The following is a 20,666-nucleotide window of genomic DNA, read 5'->3' on the forward strand; positions in this document are numbered from 1 at the left end:
AGTTTTTAACACATCCAACTCACAACCTTCCTTTTATAATTGAAAATACCCAAGACTCCCTCTAAGACATGAGGTTCAGCAAGGGGATGGGGCCCAAAACAGAGAAGGGAGAAGAGGACTGTAGTCACGAGCTAGGACCTTCAAAAGGCTTTTGAAGGGGCATGGGTGACACATGCTTGAACATTATGATCCCTTTGTTAAGCGAGACTTTTAACTTTTATAACACATAACACGACCCTCACCGACTGCTGGCGGGATTATAAACCAGCAGAGCCATTTAGACAACAATGTGGAAAAAGTTAAGCATACAGTTACCACGTGACCCAGCAATTCCACTCCTAGGTGTGTGTGTGTGTGCGTGCGTGTGTATCCAAGAGAACTGAAAACACATGCACACACAAAACCTCATACATGAGTGTTCATAGAAGCATTAGTCATAATAGCCAAAAAGTGGAAATAACCCAGATGTCTAACAACTAATGAATAAATAAATAAATAAAACGTGGTATATCCAAACAACGGATTATTATTTGGCAATAAAAAGGAATAAACTTCTGATACATGCTATATAACATGGGTGAGCCTTGAAAACATTACACTCAGTAAAAGAAGCCAAAAGACCACATTTTGTAAGATGCCATTGATCTGAAATGTTCAGAGGCAAATTTATAGACTCAGAAAGTAGATCAGTGGTTGCCCAGGGCTGGTGGTAGGCGGCGGGGAGAGTGGTAGAGGGAATGAAGAGGGACTAATAAAGTCTGCAGGGTTTCTTTTCGGGGTGGTGAAAACATTTTAAGATTGTGGTAACGGTTCCATAATTTTAAAACCATACTGAAAAACATTGAATTGTACACTTTCAATAGGTGAATTATGTGCTATGTGATTTAGATCTCAATAAAGCTGTTATTAAAAACATAACACAGGGCTTCCCTGGTGGCGCAGTGGTTGAGAGTCCGCCTGCCGATGCAGGGGACACGGGTTCATGCCCCGGTCCAGGAAGATCTCACATGCCGCGGAGCGGCTAGGCCCGTGAGCCATGGCCGCTGAGCCTGCGCGTCCGGAGCCTGTGCTCCACAACGGGAGAGGCCACACAGTGAGAGGCCCGCGTACCGCAAAAAAAAATAATAATAATAATAAAAAAACACAAAATTCTAATATCAATAAACAAATTGACAATCACTGCCCTCTTGGAGTTTCCAACCTAGTGAGTAGAGAGGACAATGAATAGTCCGTGTGATAAGCAAATCATACGGTATTTTGTTGTGCAGGGTGATCAGTGCAAGAAACAAAGCAGAGTAAGGAGATAAGACACCTGGGGTGATGGGGAAAGCCACAGTTTTAAATACGGTGGTCAAGGTGGACGTCATTTAGAAGGCGACATTTGGGTGAAGGTTTGAAGGAGTTGGCCACAAGGATGTCTAGGGAAAGAGCATCCCAGGTAGAGGGCACAGCCAGCGCAGAGGCCTGGAAGCAGGACTATGCTGGTGTAACAGCTCCAGTTAAACTGGGGTAGTCAGGGAGAGGAGGGCACGAGGTCAGAGGGAGGGTGATGAGTTCAGAGAGGAAACTGGGGTTCCTGGAGGCCTCTTGCAAGGCCGAGTGAGTGCAGAACCTTGGGGCTGCTCAGATCAGATAGATGCACAGCTTCAAAGGGAAGAGGAGTAACGAGATGGGGTAAATTGGGGCTCGTCTCTCCTCCTTTTACTGGCTCACCCCGCTGGAGACCGGAACTCTTGCCGCTCCCCGCCACCCCCAGCAGTGGAACCTGGGAGCCCACGCCCACCCAGGCAAAGGAGGGGGCCGTGTATCAGGGAGATTTGCTGAGCTCCAACCCTGAAAAGCAAAAATGAGAAGTCGGAAAGCAGCAGGCTGACGGGAAACTACAATTTCACCATTAATAACCCAGCGTGTTTGTGATTTTCAGGTTCTAATATTTGTGTCGTCATGGTCAATTACAGGTCTCAAATGATTTCCAAAGTGGGCTGCCCAGGGACGCAGTTGCGTAAATCCATTTTCCATAGCCTTCCCACTCTGGGTCTGTTCAGAACATTCAGAGCCAGAAAGAGTGGGAAGGCAATCCCACCCCGCCAAGTGGAAGGGGAGAGAAATGGAACCAGCCTGGGGCCCCAGATGGTGTTTCCATCCAAACTTTGCTATGTACCCTCTGTGTGACCTTGGTCCGGTCACCTCACCTCTCTGAGCCTTGTCCTTATTCATCTCACAGGGATGCTGTGAGGCACCCCATCAGAAGGAACAGTGGGAAACATCATATACCAAACCCCACCACGTGCCTTTCCTAAGCAAGCGCTTTCATCCCTTTTAACACCTCTACTGAGATATAATTTACATACCACAAAATGCACTCATTCTAAACATACAATTTAATGATTTCTGTAGAGTTATGCAACCATCACCAAAATCCGATTTTAAAATATTTCCATCACCCCTAAAAACATACCTTCACAGCCATCTTTTGAGGTTCAAGTTCCATATATAAAAACATTAGTTAAATAAATAAATAAAATAAAAACATTAATGCCGTATAAAAGCAAAAGAGAAAAATAGCAACTTATTAGGTTGAATAACATGAAATTGCCATTTTTACAGATTAAAATGTTCAAATATTGGCAATTTCACATAATTTAACCTTTTAAAAAGAAAGAACATTTACGAACACAGTACTACAAACTTACAGACTGCATATTAACTCATATCCTGCATGTGACTGCCTATGAATTGCCTATGTTATGAATTTTTTTTTTTTTTTTTTTGCGGTACACGGGCCTCTCACTGCTGTGGCCTCTCCCGTTGCGGAGCACAGGCTCCGGACGCACAGGCTCAGCGGCCATGGCCCACAGAGGATCTGCATCACGCAGGATCCCCCCAGACCGGGGCACAAACCCGTGTCCCCTGCATCAGCAGGTGGACCCCCAACCACTGCGCCACCAGGGAAGCCCCTATGTTATGAATTTTTACATTATATAATTAAAAAGAAAACTATGTATGTTGGACTTCGTGGGTAATTTAAGGGATGTGGGATTTTTCAAGGGAGAAATTTTGACTACACTCCCTTTTCACCTTAGGTACTGTCTTTAGAAACAAAACCACAAGGATTGCGCACTTCTGAGTCAGCTCAAGCTAGGATCTTTAGTTCACACGTGAGAGAAATGAAGCTTAGAAAGCTTAGATCACCTAGTCATGCACTGCCAGCAACACCGTACTGGTTCAAGAAATGTGAATAAAACTTCCTTAGTGATTTCTTCTATGCATAATAATTATGAAAATCATATGCATCCACCTATTTGAGAAAATAGGAAGATTCTGAACTTCCCATATGCTGCTGCTAATTCAGATTCATTGCCAATTAACCCCTCAAGTCCTCAGCTTTCTCATCTGTAAAATGCACAAAATAATGCCTGTCTCACAGATTTGTGAGCCTCCATGTGACAATTCACAGCAAAGTTCTCCTAAGACCTTCTGGTGAGCATTTCTGGCCTTGTCTACGAAATTAGCTGTTTAAATCAGCCGGCCTATTTTGAAAAACAATATGGTTGTTAGCAAGAGCTATTTATTGAACAAATGAAGCACCTCCACAGTCTTTCTACAATGATCCTTAAGGAGACCTATGTCATATTATGCTCAACATCCGGGACACAGCACAGATCTGCACAGAGTAAGCACCCAGTATAAATATGTTGAATGAGCACTTGTTACATAAGCAGCCATACTAGAGGGAGATTACCACCATTTTCATAGATGGGGAAACTGAGGCTCAAAAGAGAAAGTGGAAGAACAGGTTTGCTGATGTCAAAGCCATTTTCAACCAACCTCTATTTCTATGGGTTAAAGAGAAGGAGGGAGGACAGGAGAAGGATTAGGGAGAGAATAAATGAAAGGAAGAAGAAAGAAGCTACCAGAATCCAAGTGATTCATTTCTATTTGAATTAAGTTGCAAAAAAAAAAAAAAATGCCATTTCAGTGGCTAAATATGTGCACTGCCTATTGTCAAGAAGTGAGCGTTATGCACTTTTTTGTTTCTTCATCTGCCATGGCAACCAGAAAGCTTAGAATCAGACTTATTGCTTGAAGAACAATCGGCTCCAGAGTCAAGATGCACTGCCTCCCTCCCGGAGAAGCTGCTTTCTGATTTACGTGTGTCTCTGCCCCATGGAAACACCCAGTCCCTGCCCTAAACCTGAAGCAGCCTGGAGGAGTCTTCATATATTGTAGTAATTGGTCTATTCTCCGATTCCTTGTATTTCACTAGCCCTACACTGATCACGGGAGTCAACTCTAATTAGGCATTATAAGGATAATGATTTCATTCAAGCTCCTTTAATGGGTTTGTTCACTTACAAGGAAAGGTGTTATACAACACAGTCAGACACTTTATCACCTTGTGATAATTGGAGTTGCTAAATTATAGTAAAAGAGCAACCGAAGGTAATTTTCTATTTGGCCAAAGCCGGCTGGCCTCCCCTGGCCTCCAATTATCATATTTCTTCTTAGAATCAGGTCTCCCTTCCTCTCAGAAGCTGTTGCGAGCTCCAAGCTATTACAGGGAGCTCTAAGCTTGCACCAGAGCCATGAAGTTCTAATTTTCTCATTACCCAACCTTACGTGTCAGCTATTTACTGGCGAGCCAGACCTGTTCTTTAGTTCGGGTGATAAATAGGCATGAACAGCTTAGCGAGCAGAGAGGCAAATAAACATTGGAAAATGATCAGGCCCTGAGAATCTTCTATCAGATAGTGTTATAGGTCAGAGAAAAACTGGAGCAAACCACGGAATGAGACATGGAGAAGAGGCTAAACCAAATCTGCCCTCTTTCACTCAGAATCCCAATGACAGGCAATAGGAAATTTCTTCTGCTGCTCAGAGAGTCTCAGATGGTTTTTTCAACAGTGCTGTCAAGCTCAACAAAATAAGCTGATGTCATAGCAAGGGTTCTATTTACTGAGTGCCTAGTAGGTGTGTTACAGTGTGGGAAGGCTTTCTGATATACTGACCTCATCTGAAATTAGGAGAAGTTTACACTATGCATATTCACTCATTCGTTCACTCTCATTTAATGAGATTATAACAACAGCATGATACAAACACTGTATGCGTTAGCTACCAGCTTCTACTCACTCATTTGAGTGACTCAGAGTCCACTTGGAGCCAAGCACCATGACAAACATCAAAGGTGCAATTGTGAATGAGACGAACACAATCATTGCATTGAAGCTGTTTCTTGTTAGGGACTAAATGTTGTGTTCCCCCGAAATTCATGTCAAAAGCCTAATTCCCAGTGGGACAGTACTTGGAAGTAAGGTCTTTGGGAGGTGATAAGGTCATAAAGGTGAGAGATGCAGGCGAAGGAGGACGGGACACAGAGGTACAGAGACAAAAGGCAGTGCAGTCCCATCAGAGACATAGGAGGTACACTCAGTTTTTTAAATGATTAATATGGTAAATGTTGTGTATATTTTACCACTATTAAAAACAAACAAGGAAATTTAAAAAAATTTTTTAGAGAGTAGGACTGTCCATCTATTCATTCATGGATGGATCCCAAGTGCCTAAAACAGTGCCCAGAACTAACAGGTATTCCATAAATATTTGTTAAGTGAAAAAATGCTAGAAAATTCCATGGATTTTTTTCACAGGTACCAGGATAGAACCATACTGAATGCATAGAGTTTGAAATTATCTCTCCAAACAAGGAGTGGTCCATCTGGGAGATAGCAGAAGAAACTCCGAAAAGACTTTAGCTCTGAAAAGGCCTCATTCTGCCTCATTCTAAACAGGTTTTTTCTGTGTAGTTTTTTCCTGGAACAAGCAAGCATAGAATATTACAACGCTGGGTAAAGTAAAAGTAAAAACTCAGTAACAAAAATTTTAATCCATGGAGGAAAACACGACAAAATTTCTGGTGAAGAAGAGAAATTCACTGTTGCAGAATTTTAAATACACACACACACACACACACACACACACACACATATATATATATAATAGAAGCTTTCACAAGATTTAGGAGAAAAAGACAGTGACAAAAATTGTAAGAAAGAAGATAAGAGAAATGGAGGACAGAAAATGAAAATGCAACATCCACATAACTTATTCATGTTCAAGACAGAACAGAACAGAAGCAATAATAAGAAAAACGAGCAGAATGCTTTTCCAAACTAGATAAATAATCTGAAGAAGACTATAAGGACATATATATTTCTGCAATCTGCTCTCAAAAGTTAGTTGATTAAAAAAACAAATACCTAGACACAGTTTAGAAGTTTGTGACCCAAGAATTTTAGACCCTGAAAAGCTGTCCTTTTTTATATAGAGGCAAGAGGACAACATTCTCAACCAAGGACTTACAAAATGTGGCAACTTATATGCTTCTGAAATTAAAACAAACAAAAAACAAAAATATCTGAAATGAACATCAACTCGTCAGGACATGATATAAAATTAACAGCTGAACTTTGGGGAAATCAAAGTATCGAAGGACAATGGTACCACAGTGTATACAAAGATAAGGAAAGCTGGGAGGAGTGGGGTGGGGACGAAAGGGGGCACCCGCCTCACCTGCATCGTAGAAGACATCGAGCACAGCCATCTCCTGAAGTTGAGCTCCCCAAAGGGCATGGAGGTGCTCGTCCTTCCTGCATTTACACCTCTCCAAACCAGACTCCCTGGAGCCCGCAAGCACTCTCTATATGACTCGCCTTCAAATTACTCTTTAACAATATCCAACTCAGCATGTATCAAGAATGATTCATCATAGCCTTGTTAAGTAGGTAGCCCCAAATTTGATCCTTATCTGCAGGTTGAATCAGACTGGAGTAGCAATTCTCATGTCAGACCAAATAGACTTAAAAATAAAGACTATTACAAGAGACAAAGAAGGACACTACATGATGATCAAGGGATCAATCCAAGACGAAGATATAACAATTGTAAATATTTATGCACCCAACATAGGAGCACCTCAATACATAAGGCAAATGCTAACAGCCATAAAAGGGGAAATCGACAGTAACACAATAATAGTAGGGGACTTTAACACCCCACTTTCACCAATGGACAGATCATCCAAAATGAAAACAAATATGGAAAAAGAAGCTTTAAATGACACATTCAACAAGATGGACTTAATTGATATTTATGGAACATTCCATCCAAAAACAACAGAATACACTTTATTCACAGGTGCTCATGGAACATTCTCCAGGATAGACCATATCTTGGGTCACAAATCAAGCCTTGGTAAATTTAAGAATATTGAAATTGTATCAAGTATCTTTTCTGACAACAATGATATGAGACTAGATATCAATTACAGGAAAAAATCTGTAAAAAATACAAACACATGGAGGCTAAACAATATGCTACAAAATAACCAAGAGATCACTGAAGAAATCAAAGAGAAAATCAAAAAATACCTAGAAACAAATGACAATGAAAACATGATTACCCAAAACCTATGGAATGCAGCAAAAGCAGTTCTAAGAGGGAAGTTTATAGCAATACAATCCTACCTTAAGAAACAAAAAACATCTCAAATAAACAACCTAACCTTACACCAAAAGCAATTAGAGAAAGAAGAACAAAAAAACCCAGAAGTCAGCAGAAGGAAAGAAATCAAAAAAAACCCCGAAATCAGCAGAAGGAAAGAAGGGCAGGCAATCATAATCAGATCAGAAATAAATGAAAAAGTAAAGAAGGACACGATAGCAAAGATCAATACAACCATAACCTGGTTCTTTGAGAAGATAAACAAAACTGATAAATCATTAGCCGGACTAATCAAGAAAAAAAGGGAGAAGAATCAAATCAACAGAATTAGAAATGAAAAAGAAGTAACAACAGACACTGCAGAAATACAAAAGATCATGAGAGATTACTACAAGCAACTATATGCCAATAAAATGGACAACCTGGAAGAAAGGAACAAATTCTTAGAAATGCACAACCTTCTGAGACTGAACCAGGAAGAAATAGAAAATATTAACAGACCAATCACAAGCACTGAAATTGAGACTGTGATTAAAAATCCTCCAACGAACAAAAGCCCAGGACCAGATGGCTTCACAGGTGAATTCTATCAAACATTTAGAGAAGACCTAACACCTATCCTTCTCAAACTCTTCCAAAATATAGCAGAGGGAGGAACACTCCCAAACTCATTCTACGAGGCCACCATCATCCTGATACCAAAACCAGACAAAGATGTCACAAAATAAAGAAAACTACAGGCAGTATCACTGATGAACATAGATGCAAAAATTCTCAACAAAATACTAGCAAACACAATCCAACAGCAGATTAAAAGGATCATACACCATGATCAAGTGGGGTTTATCCAAGGAATGCAAGGATTCTTCAATAAACGTAAATCAATCAATATATACACCATATTAACAAATTGAAGGAGAAAAACCATACGATCATCTCAAAAGATGCAGAGAAAGCTTGCGACAAAATTCAACATCCATTTATGATAGAAACCCTCCAGAAAGTAGGCACAGAAGGAACTTTCCTCAACATAATAAAGGCCATATATGACAAATCCACAGCCAACATTGTTCTCAATGGTGAAAAACTGAAACCATTTCCACTAAGGTCAGGAACAAGACAAGGTTGCCCACTCTCACCACTATTATTCAACATACTTTTGGAGGTTTTAGCCACAGCCAGCAGAGAAGAAAAAGAAATAAAAGGAACCCAAATTGGAAAAGAAGAAGTAAAACTGTCACTGTTTGCAGATCACATACTATACATAGAGAATCCTCAAGATGCCACCAGAAAAGTACTAGAACTAATCAATGAATTTGGTAGAGTAGCCAGATACAAAATTAATGCACAGAAATCTCTTGCATTCCTGTAACCTAATGATGAAATATCTGAAAGAGAAATTAAGGACACTCCCATTTACCACTGCAATAAAAAGAATAAAATACCTAGCAATAAACCTACCTAAGGAGACAAATGACCTGTGGGCAGAAAACTGTGAGACACTGATAAAAGAAATTAAAGATGATACAAACAGATGGAGAGATAAACCATGCTCTTGGATTGGAAGAATCAACATTGTGAAAATTACTATACTACCCAGGGCAATCTAGAGATTCAGTGCAATTCCTATCAAACTACCAATGGCATTCTTCACAGAACTAGAACAAAAAATTGCACAATTTGTATGGAAACACAAAAGACCCTGAATAGCCAAAGCAATCTTGAGAAAGAAAAATGGCACTGGGGGATTCAGGCTCCCTGACTTCGGACTATACTACAAAGCGACAGTAATCAAGACAGTATGGTACTGGCACAAAAGCAGAAATATAGATCAATGGAACAGGACAAAAAGCCCAGAGATAAACCCATGCACAGATGGTCACCTTATCTTTGATAAAGGAGGCAATAATATACAATGGAGGAGAGACAGCCTCTTCAATAAGTGGTGCTGGGAAAAATGGACAGCTACATGTAAAAGAATAAAATTAGAACACTCCCTAACACCATACACAAAAATAAACTCAAAATGGATTAAAGACCTAAATGTAAGACCAGACACTATCAAACTCTTAGAGGAAAACATAGGCAGAACACTCTAGGACATAAATCACAGCAAGATTTTTTTTGACCCACCTTCTACAGAAATGGCAATAAAAACAAAAATGAACAAATGGGACCTACTGAAACTTAAAAGCCTTTGCACAGCAAAGGAAACCATAAAATAGACAAAAAGACAACCCTCAGAATGGGAGAAAATATTTGCAAATGAAGCAACTGACAAAGGATTAATCTCCAAAACATACAAGCAGCTCATGCAGCTCAATATCAGATAAACAAACAACCCAATCCAAAAATGGACAGAAGACCTAAATAGACATTTCTCCAAGGAAGATATATAGATTGCCAACAAACACATGAACGGATGCTCAACATCACTAAACATTAGAGAAATGCAAATCAAAACCACAATGAGGTGTCACCTCACACCATTCAGAATGGCCATCATCAAAAAATCTACAAACAGTAAATGCTGGGGAGGGTGTGGAGAAAAGGGAACCCTCTTGTACTCTTGGTGGGAATGTAAATTGATACAGCCACTATGGAGAACAGCATGGAGGTTCCTTAAAAAACTATAAATAGAACTACCTTATGACTCAGCAATCCCACTACTGGGCATATACCCTGAGAAAACCATAATTCAAAAAGAGTCATGTACCACAATGCTCATTGCAGCACTATTTATAATATCCAGGATATGGAAGCAACCTAAATGTCCATCAACAGATGACTGGAATAAGAAGATGTGGTACATATATACAATGTAATATTACTCAGCCATAAAAAAAGAACAAAATTGAGTTATTTGTAGCAAGGTGGATGGACCTAGAATCTGTCATACAGAGTAAAGTAAGTCAGAAAGAGAAAAACAAATACCATACGCTAATCATATATATGGAATCTAAAAAAAAAAATGGTTCTGATGAACCTAGGGGCAGGACAGGAATAAAAGGGCAGACATAAAGAATGGACCTGAGGACATGGGGAGGGGGAAGGGTAAGCTGAGACGAAGTGAGAGAGTAACATTAACATATATACACTACCAAATGTAAAATAGCTAGCTAGTGGTAAGTAGCTGCGTAGCACAGGAGATCAGTTCAGTGCTTTGTGACCACCTAGAGGGGTGGGATAGGGAGGGTGGGAGGGAGATGCACGAGGGAAGGGATATGAGGATATGTATATACACACAGCTGATTCACTTTGTTGTACAGCAGAAACTAACACAACATTGTAAAGTAATTATACTCCAATAAAGACGTAAAAAAAAAAGGACAATGGTAAGTTTTGCAATCAGTTATAAAAGAGAAATGTCTAAATGGTTCTTGCAAATCAGTTTATAAACAATGCAAATGTCAAAAATTATTCCTAAAAGTGAAAAAGCATATGTAAGACACTAGATTATGTTAATAAAATCCAAGAAGCTGCGGATAAGAGAATAAAAATATGCTCAAATTGTATATCAAGTAGACAATACTCAAAAACACAATTCCATATTTGGGTATCAAAACTAGAAAACCACCAGTTAAAAAATGCTTTTGAGGGGTTTCCCTGGTGGCACAGTGATTAGGAGTCCGCCTGCCAATGCAGGGGACATGGTTCGAGCCCTGGTACAGGAAGATCCCACATGCTGCAGAGCAACTCAGCCCATGTGCCACAACTATGGAGCCTGCCCCCTAGAGCCGGCACACCACAGCTACTGAGCCTGCGCGCAACAACTAGTGAAGCCCGTGTGCCTAGAATCCATGCTCCGCAACAAGAGAAGACACCACAATGAGAAGCCCGCACATAGCAACAAAGAGTAGCCCCTGCTCACCACAACTAGAGAAAGCCCGTGAGCAGCAATGAAGACCCAATGCAGCCAAAAATAAAATAAATAAATAAAATTATTTTTATGCTTTTGAAAACTTAATGAAAACCACCACTCTAATTAAAATGCATCTTTCAAATAACGTTTTTTTTTTTTTTTTGCGGTACGCGGGCCTCTCACCGTTGTGGCCTCTCCCATTGCGGAGCACAGGCTCTGGACGCGCAGGCTCAGCAGCCATGGCTCACAGGCCCAGCCGCTCCACGGCATGTGGGATCTTCTTGGACTGGGGCACGAACCCGTGTTCCCTGCATTGGCAGGCGGACTCTCAACCACTGCGCCACCAGGGAAGCCCCAAAATAGCATTTTAAAAATGTAGATATAGTTCTACAGTAAAAAAAAATAGTAGAAAGAAAATCAATAATGAGACATAAAAATTAAAAGCATAAACCAAAGCTAAAGAAGTAAAGCACATGGTTTGAACAGTAAACACCAATATGTCAAATTCCACTATTAAAAGATAAAAATTCCCAGACTGTCAAAATCAAAATCCTATTACAGAGTTTTCTTTTTTATTTTATTTTTTTATTTAACATCTTATTGGAGTATAACTGCTTTACAATGTTGTGTTAGTTTCTGCTGTATAACAAAGTGAATCAAGAGTTTTCAAGAGACAGAAATGAAGTGTCTTTTTTTAATATTAAAAAGGGCAAATGTGTATTAGGCAAATGCTAATTTTAAAAGTATAAGTGCAGCTACCCGGGCTCTTTGGTGGGGCTAATGGCGGACTCTGGGAGGGCTCATGCCAAGGAGTACTTCCCAGAACTTCTGCTGCCAGTGTCCTTGCCCTCACGGTGAGACACAGCCACCCCCCTCCTCTGCAGGAGACCCTCCAACACTAGCAGATCAGAAAACCTTCATTAAAAAGCCCCAATCTGGAGATAGCCTCATCCACCAGAGGGCAGACAGCAGAAGCAAGAAGAAGTACAATCCTGCAGCCTGTGGAACAAAAACCACATTCATAGAAATACAGACAAGAAAAAAATGCAGAGGGCTATGTACCAGATAAATGAAAAAGACAAAACCCCAGAAAAACAAGTAAATGAAGTGGAGATAGGCATCCTTCCAGAAAAAGAATTCAGAATAATGAGAGTGAAGATGATCCAGGACCTCGGAAAAAGAATGGAGGCAAAGATCGAGAAGATGCAAGAAATGTTTAACAAAGACTTAGAAGAATTAAAGAACAAACAAACATAGATGAACAATACAATAACTGAAATGAAAAATACACTAGAAGGAATCAATAGCAGAATAACTGAGGCAGAAGAACGGATAGGTGACCTGGAAGACAGAATGGTGGAATTCACTGCTGTGGAACAGATTAAAGAAAAAAGAATGAAAAGAAATGAAGACAGCCTATGAGACCTCTGGGACAACATTAAACATAACAACATTCACATTATAGGGGTCCCAGAAGGAGAAGAGAGAGAGAATGGACCCGAGAAAATATCTGAAGAGATTACAGTCGAAAACTTCCCTAACATGGGAAAGGAAATAGCCATGCAAGTCCACAAAGCACAGAGAATCCCATACAGGATAAACCTAAGGAGAAACACGCTGAGACACATAGTAATCAAACTGACAAAAATTAAAGACAAAGAAAAATTACTGAAAGCAGCAAGGGAAAAACAACAAATAACATACAAGGGAACTCCCATAAGGTTAGCAGCTGATTTCTCAGCAGAAATTCTACAAGCCAGAAGGGAGTGGCAGGACATATTTAAAGTGATGAAAGGGAAAAAACTACAACCAAGATTACTCTACCTGGCAAGGATCTCATTCAGATTCGATGGAGAAATCAAATGCTTTACAGACAAGCAAAAGCTAAGAGAATTCAGCACCACAATACCAGCTCTACAACAAATGCTAAAGGAACTTCTCTAAGTGGGAGACACAAGAGAAGAAAAAGACCTATAAAAAAACCCCAAAACAATGAAGAAAATGGTCATAGGAACATACATATCAATAATTACCTTAAATGTGAATGGATTAAATGCTCCAACCAAAAGACACAGACTGGCTGTACATCCAGTACGCACCTATGGTCAACTAATCTATGACAAAGGAGGCAAGGATATACAATGGAGAAAAGACAGTCTCTTCAGTAAGTGGTGCTGGGAAAACTGGACAGCTACATGTAAAAGAATGAAATTAGAACACTCCCTAACACCATACACAAAAATAAACTCAAAATGGATTAGAGACCTAAATCTAAGACCAGAGACTATAAAACTCTTAGGAAGACAAAGGAAGAACACTCTTTGACATAAACCACAGCAAGATCATTTTTGGTCCACCTCCTAGAGTAATGGAAATAAAAACAAAAATAAACAAATGGGACCTAATGAAACTTAAAAGCTTTTGCACAGCAACGGAAACTACAAACAAGATGAAAGACAACCCTCAGAATGGGAGAAAATATTTGCAAACAAATCAACAGACAAAGGATTAATCTCCAAAATATATAAACAGTTCATGCAGCTCAATATCAAAAAACCAAACAACCCAATCCCAAAATGGGCAGAAGACCTAAACAGACATTTCTCCAAAGAAGACATACAGATGGCCAACAAGCACATGAAAAGCTGCTCAGCATCATAATTATCAGAGAAATGCAAATCAAAACTACAATGAGGTATCACCTCACACCAGTTAGAATGGGCATCAACAGAAAATCTACTACAACAAATGCTGGAGAGGGTGTGGAGAAAAGGGAACCCTATTGCTCTGTTGGTGGGATTGTAAATCGATACAGCCACTGTGGAGAAGAGTATGGAGGTTCCTTAAAAAACTAAAAATAGAATTACCATATGATCCAGCAATCCCACTACTGGGCATATACCCAGAGAAAACTATAATTCAAAAATACACATGCACCCCAATGTTCACTGCAGCACTATTTACAATAGCCAGGACATGGAAGCAACCTAAATGCCCATCGACAGACGAATGGATAAAGAAGATGTAGTACATGCATACAATGGAATATTACTCACCCATAAAAAGGAATGACATTGGGTCATCTGTAGAGACGTGGAGGGATCTAGAGACTGTCATACAGAGTGAATTAAGTCAGAAAGAGAAAAACAAATATTGGATATTAACGTATATATGTGGAAACTAGAAAAATGGTACAGATGAACCAGTTTGCAGGGCAGAAATCGAGACACAGATGTAGAGAACAAACGTATGGACACCAAGGGGGGAAAGTGGCAGGGAGGTGGTGGTGGGATGAATTGGGAGATTGGGATTGACATATATTCACTAATATGTATAAAATGAATAACTAATAAGAACATGCTATATAAAAAAATAGATAAAATTAAATTTTTTTAAAAAGCCCCAATCTGCAGTCCACAGGCCAAAAATTAAAAAAAATAAAAAATATAATAAAAGTATAAGTGCAATATTCACATTAGATAAAGTCAAGGCACAAAAACATATTAAACAAGACAGTAAAGATTGCTTATATATATTGATAAAGTCTAGGCTTCATAATGAAGATTCCACTGGCATGTCTTAGCCTGTATTCTCCTGGAAGATCATAAGACACAGGCTTAAGTTCAAGGACACGTAGAACAAAATTGACCATATCCTGGACTAAAGCAAGAGTCAGCAAATTTCAAAGGATTTAAATCATGCAAATTAAGGTCTCTGACTACAGTGAAATTAAGCTTGAAATCAAGAACAAATAATAGGAAGAAAATGCCCATATGTTTGTAAATTTAATAATAGAAATCTGCTTCTAAACATCCCATGGGCCATAGAAGAAATCTCTAAGCAAATGAGAAAATATTTTTAATTAAATCATAATGAAAATATACCAAAAATTGAAGGATATAACTAAAGCCATGTGTATATTAGGGGGAAAAATTACACACTGAAAATCAATGAGCAAGAAATTTAATCTCAGAAAGGAAGAGCAAATTAAACTTGAAAACAGTACAAGGAGGAAAACAAAGTTAAGAGCAAAAATTAGTAAGACTGAAAAGTAAAATGCAAGAGAGCCTCTCAAAGTAGAGAAATGTTTCTTAAACCTTATGTAGAAACTGTGAACCAAATAGGAAAAACTATGGTAAGTTGGACTACATTACAATTAAGAACTATATTTATAAAAAATACCATTAAGATCATAGAAAGGGAAATTCAAAGAAGTTATAGCAAAACTTATAACCAACAAAGAACTAATATCCAGAATATTTTTTTTTAAACATCTTTATTGGGGTATAATTGCTTTACAATGGTGTGTTAGTTTCTGCTTTATAACAAAGTGAATCAGCTATACATATACATATGTTCCCATATGTCTTCCCTCTTGCGTCTCCCTCCCTCCCACTCTCCCCATCCCACCCTTCCAGGCTGTCACAAAGCACCGAGCTAATATCCCTGTGCCTTGCGGCTGCTTCCCCCCAGCTATCTACCTTACTACGTTTGTTAGTGTGTATATGTCCATGACTCTCTCTTGCCCTGTCAAAACTCACCCCTCCCCCTCCCCATACCCTCAAGTCCGTTCTCCAGTAGGTCTGCGTCTTTATTCCTATCTTACCCCTAGGTTCTTCATGACATTTTTTTCCCTTAAATTCCATATATATGTGTTAGCATACGGTATTTGTCTTTCTCTTTCTGACTTACTTCACTCTGTATGACAGACTCTAGGTCTATCCATCTCATTACAAATAGCTCAATTTCATTTCTTTTTAAGGCTGAGTAATATTCCATTGTGTATATGTGCCACATCTTCTTTATCCATTCATCCGATGATGGGCGCTTAGGTTGTTTCCATGTCCTGGCTATTGTAAATAGAGCTGCAATGAACATTTTGGTACATGACTCTTTTTGAATTTTGGTTTTCTCAGGGTATATGCCAAGTAGTGGGATTGCTGGGTCATATGGTAATTCTATTTGTAGTTTTTTAAGGAACCTCCATACTGTTCTCCACAGTGGCTGAACCAATTCACATTCCCACCAGCAGTGCAAGAGTGTCCCCTTTTCTCCACACCCTCTCCAGCATTTATTGTTTCTAGATTTTTTGATAATGGCCATTCTGACTGGTGTGAGATGATATCTCATTGTAGTTTTGATTTGCATTTCTCTAATGATTAATGATGTTGAGCATTCTTTCATGTGTTTGTTGGCATTCTGTATATCTTCTTTGGAGAAATGTCTATTTAGGTCTTCTGCCCATTTTTGGATGGGGTTGTTTGTTTTTTTGTTATTGAGCTGCATGAGCTGCTTGTAAATTTTGGAGATTAATCCTTTGTCAGTTGCTGCATTTGCAAATGTTTTCTCCCATTCTGAGGGTTGTCTTTTGGTCTTGGTTATGGTTTCCTTTGCTGTGCAAAAGCTTTGAAGTTTCATTAGGTCCCATTTGTTTATTTTTGTTTTTATTTCCATTACTCTAGGAGGTGGGTCAGAAAGGATCTTGCTGTGATTTATGTCACAGAGTGTTCTTCCTATGTTTTCTTCTAAGAGTTTGATAGTTTCTGGCCTTACATTTAGGTCTTTAATCCATTTTGAGCTTATTTTTGTGTATGGTGTTAGGGAGTGATCTAATCTCATACTTTTACATGTACCTGTCCAGTTTTCCCAGCACCATTTATTGAAGAGGCTGTCCTTTCTCCACTGTACATTCCTGCCTCCTTTATCAAAGATAAGGTGTCCATATGTGCATGGGTTTATCTCTGGGCTTTCTATCCTGTTCCACTGATCTATCTTTCTGTTTTTGTGCCAGTACCATACTGTCTTGATTACTGTTGCTTTGTAATATAGTCTGAAGTCAGGGAGCCTTATTCCTCCAGCTCCTTTTTTAGTTCTCAAGATTGCTTTGGCTATTCGGGGTCTTTTGTGTTTCCATACAAATTGCGAAATTTTTTGTTCTAGTTCTGTGAAAAATGCCAGTGGTAGTTTGATAGGGATTGCATTGAATCTGTAGATTGCTTTGGGTAGTAGAGTCATTTTCACAATGTTGATTCTTCCCATCCAAGAACATGGTATATCTCTCCATCTATTTGTATCATCTTTAATTTCTTTCATCAGTGTCTTATAATTTTCTGCATACAGGTCTTTCGTATCCTTAGGTAGGTTTATTCCTAGATATTTTATTCTTTTTGTTGCAATGGTAAATGGGAGTGTTTTCTTGATTTCACTTTCAGATTTTTCATCATTAGTATATAGGAATGCCAGAGATTTCTGTGCATTAATTTTGTATCCTGCTACTTTACCAAATTCATTGATTAGCTCTAGTAGTTTTCTGGTAGCATCTTTAGGATTCTCTATGTATAGTATCATGTCATCTGCAAACAGTGACAGCTTTACTTCTTCTTTTCCGATTTGGATTCCTTTTATTTCCTTTTCTTCTCTGATTGCTGTGGCTAAAACTTCCAAAACTATGTTGAATAAGAGTGGTGAGAGTGGGCAACCTTGTCTTGTTCCTGATCTTAGTGGAAATGCTTTCAGTTTTTCACCATTGAGGATGATGTTTGCTGTGGGCTTGTCATATATGGCTTTTATTATGTTTAGGAAAGTTCCCTCTATGCCTACTTTCTGGAGGGTTTTTATCATAAATGGGTGTTGAATTTTGTCGAAAGCTTTCTCTGCATCTCTTGAGATGATCATATGGTTTTTCTCCTTCAATTTGTTAATATGGTTTATCACATTGATAGATTTGCGTATATTGAAGAATCCTTGCATTCCTGGAATAAACCCCACTTGATCATGGTGTATGATCCTTTTAATGTGCTGTTGGATTCTGTTTGCTAGTATTTTGTTGAGGATTTTTGCATCTATGTTCATCAGTGATATTGGCCTGTAGTTTTCTTTCTTTGTGACATCCTTGTCTGGTTTTGGTATCAAGGTGATGGTGGCTTCGTAGAAGGAATTTGGGAGTGTTCCTCCCTCTGCTATATTTTGGAAGAGTTTGAGAAGGATAGGTGTTAGCTCCTCTCTAAACGTTTGATAGAATTCACCTGTGAAGCCATCTGGTCCTGGGCTTTTGTTTGTTGGAAGATTTTTAATCACAGTTTCAATTTCAGTGCTTGTGATTGGTCTGTTCATATTTTCTATTTCTTCCTGATTCAGTCTTGGCAGGTTGTGCATTTCTAAGAATTTGTCCATTTCTTCCAGATTGTCCATTTTATTGGCATAGAGTTGCTTGTAGTAATCTCTCATGATTTTTTTTATTTCTGCAGTGTCAGTTGTTACTTCTCCTTTTTCATTTCTAATTCTATTGATTTGAGTCTTCTCCCTTTTTTTCTTGATGAGTCTGGCTAGTGGTTTATCTATTTTGTTTATCTTCTCAAAGAACCAGCTTTTAGTTTTATTGATCTTTGCTATTGTTTCCTTCATTTCTTTTTCATTTATTTCTGATCTGATTTTTATGGTTTCTTTCCTTCTGCTAGCTTTGGGGTTTTTTTGTTCTTCTTTCTCTAATTGCTTGAGGTGCAAGGTTAGGTTGTTTATTCGAGATGTTTCCTGCTTCTTAAGGTGGGCTTGTATTGCTATAAACTTCCCCCTTAGAACTGCTTTTGCTGCATCCCATAGGTTTTGGGTCGTTGTGTCTCCATTGTCATTTGTTTCTAGGTATTTTTTTATTTCCTCTTTGATTTCTTCAGTGATCACTTCATTATTAAGTAGTGTATTGTTTAGCCTCCATGTGTTTGTATTTTTTAAAGATCTTTTCCTGTAATTGATATCTAGTCTCATGGCGTTGTGGTCGGAAAAGATACTTGATACAATTTCAGTTTTCTTAAATTTACCAAGGCTTGATTTGTGACCCAAGATATGATCTATCCTGGAGAATGTTCCATGAGCACTTGAGAAAAATGTGTATTCTGTTGTTTTTGGATGGAGTGTCCTATAAATATCAATTAAGTCCATCTTGTTTAATGTATCACTTAAAGCTTGTGTTTCCTTATTTATTTTCATTTTGGATGATCTGTCCATGGGTGAAAGTGGGGTGTTAAAGTCCCCTACTATGAATGTGTTACTGTTGATCTCCCCTTTTATGGTTCTTAGTATTTGCCTTATGTATTGAGGTGCTCCTATGTTGGGTGCATAAATATTTACAATTGTTATATCTTCTTCTTGGATCGATCCCTTGATCATTATGTAGTGTCCTTCTTTGTCCCTTTTAATAGTCCTTATTTTAAAGTCTATTTTGTCTGATATGAGAATTGCTACTCCAGCTTTCTTTTGGTTTCCATTTGCATGGAATATCTTTTTCCATCCCCTTACTTTCAGTCTGTATGTGTCTCTAGTTCTGAAGTGGGTCTCTTGTAGACAGCATATATAAGGGTCTTGTTTTTGTATCCATTCAGCCAATCTGTGTCTTTTGGTGGGAGCATTTAGTCCATTTACATTTAAGGTAATTATCGATATGTATGTTCCTATTTCCATTTTATATATTGTTTTGGGTTCGCTACTATAGGTCATTTCCTTCTCTTGTGTTTCGTGTCTAGAGAAGTTCCTTTAGCATTTGTTGTAAAGCTGGTTTGGTGGTGCTGAACTCTCTCAGCTTTTGCTTGTCTGTAAAGGTTTTAATTTCTCCATCAAATCTGAATGAGATCCTTGCTGGGTAGAGTAGTCTTGGTTGCAGGCTATTCTCCTTCATCACTTTCAGTATGTCCTGCCACTCCCTTCTGGCTTGTAGGGTTTCTGCTGAGAGATCAGCTGTTAACCTTATGGGGATTCCCTTGTGTGTTATTTGTTGTTTTTCCCTTGCTGCTTTTACTATGCTTTCTTTGTATTTAATTTTTGACAGTTTGATTAATATGTGTCTTGGCGTGTTTCTCCTTGTATTTATCCTGTATGGGACCCTCTGTGCTTCCTGGACTTGATTAACTATTTCCTTTCCCATATTAGGGAAGTTTTCAACTATAATCTCTTCAAATATTTTCTCAGTCCCTTTCTTTTTCTCTTCTTCTTCTGGAACCCCTATAATTTGAATGTTGGTGCGTTTCATGTTGTCCCAGAGGTCTCTGAGACTGTCCTCAGTTCTTTTCATTCTTTTTTCTTTATTCTGCTCTGCAGTAGTTATTTCCACTACTTTATCTTCCAGGTCACTTATCCATTCTTCTGCCTCAGTTATTCTGCTATTGATCCTATCTAGAGTGATTTTAATTTCATTTATTGCATTGTTCATCGTTGCTTGTTTCATCTTTAGTTCTTGTAGGTCCTTGTTAACTGTTTCTTGCATTTTGTCCATTCTACTTCCAAGATTTCGGATCATCCTTACTATCATTAT

This window comes from Phocoena sinus, chromosome 15 (genome assembly GCF_008692025.1).
Source record: "Phocoena sinus isolate mPhoSin1 chromosome 15, mPhoSin1.pri, whole genome shotgun sequence".
NCBI lineage: Eukaryota > Metazoa > Chordata > Mammalia > Artiodactyla > Phocoenidae > Phocoena > Phocoena sinus.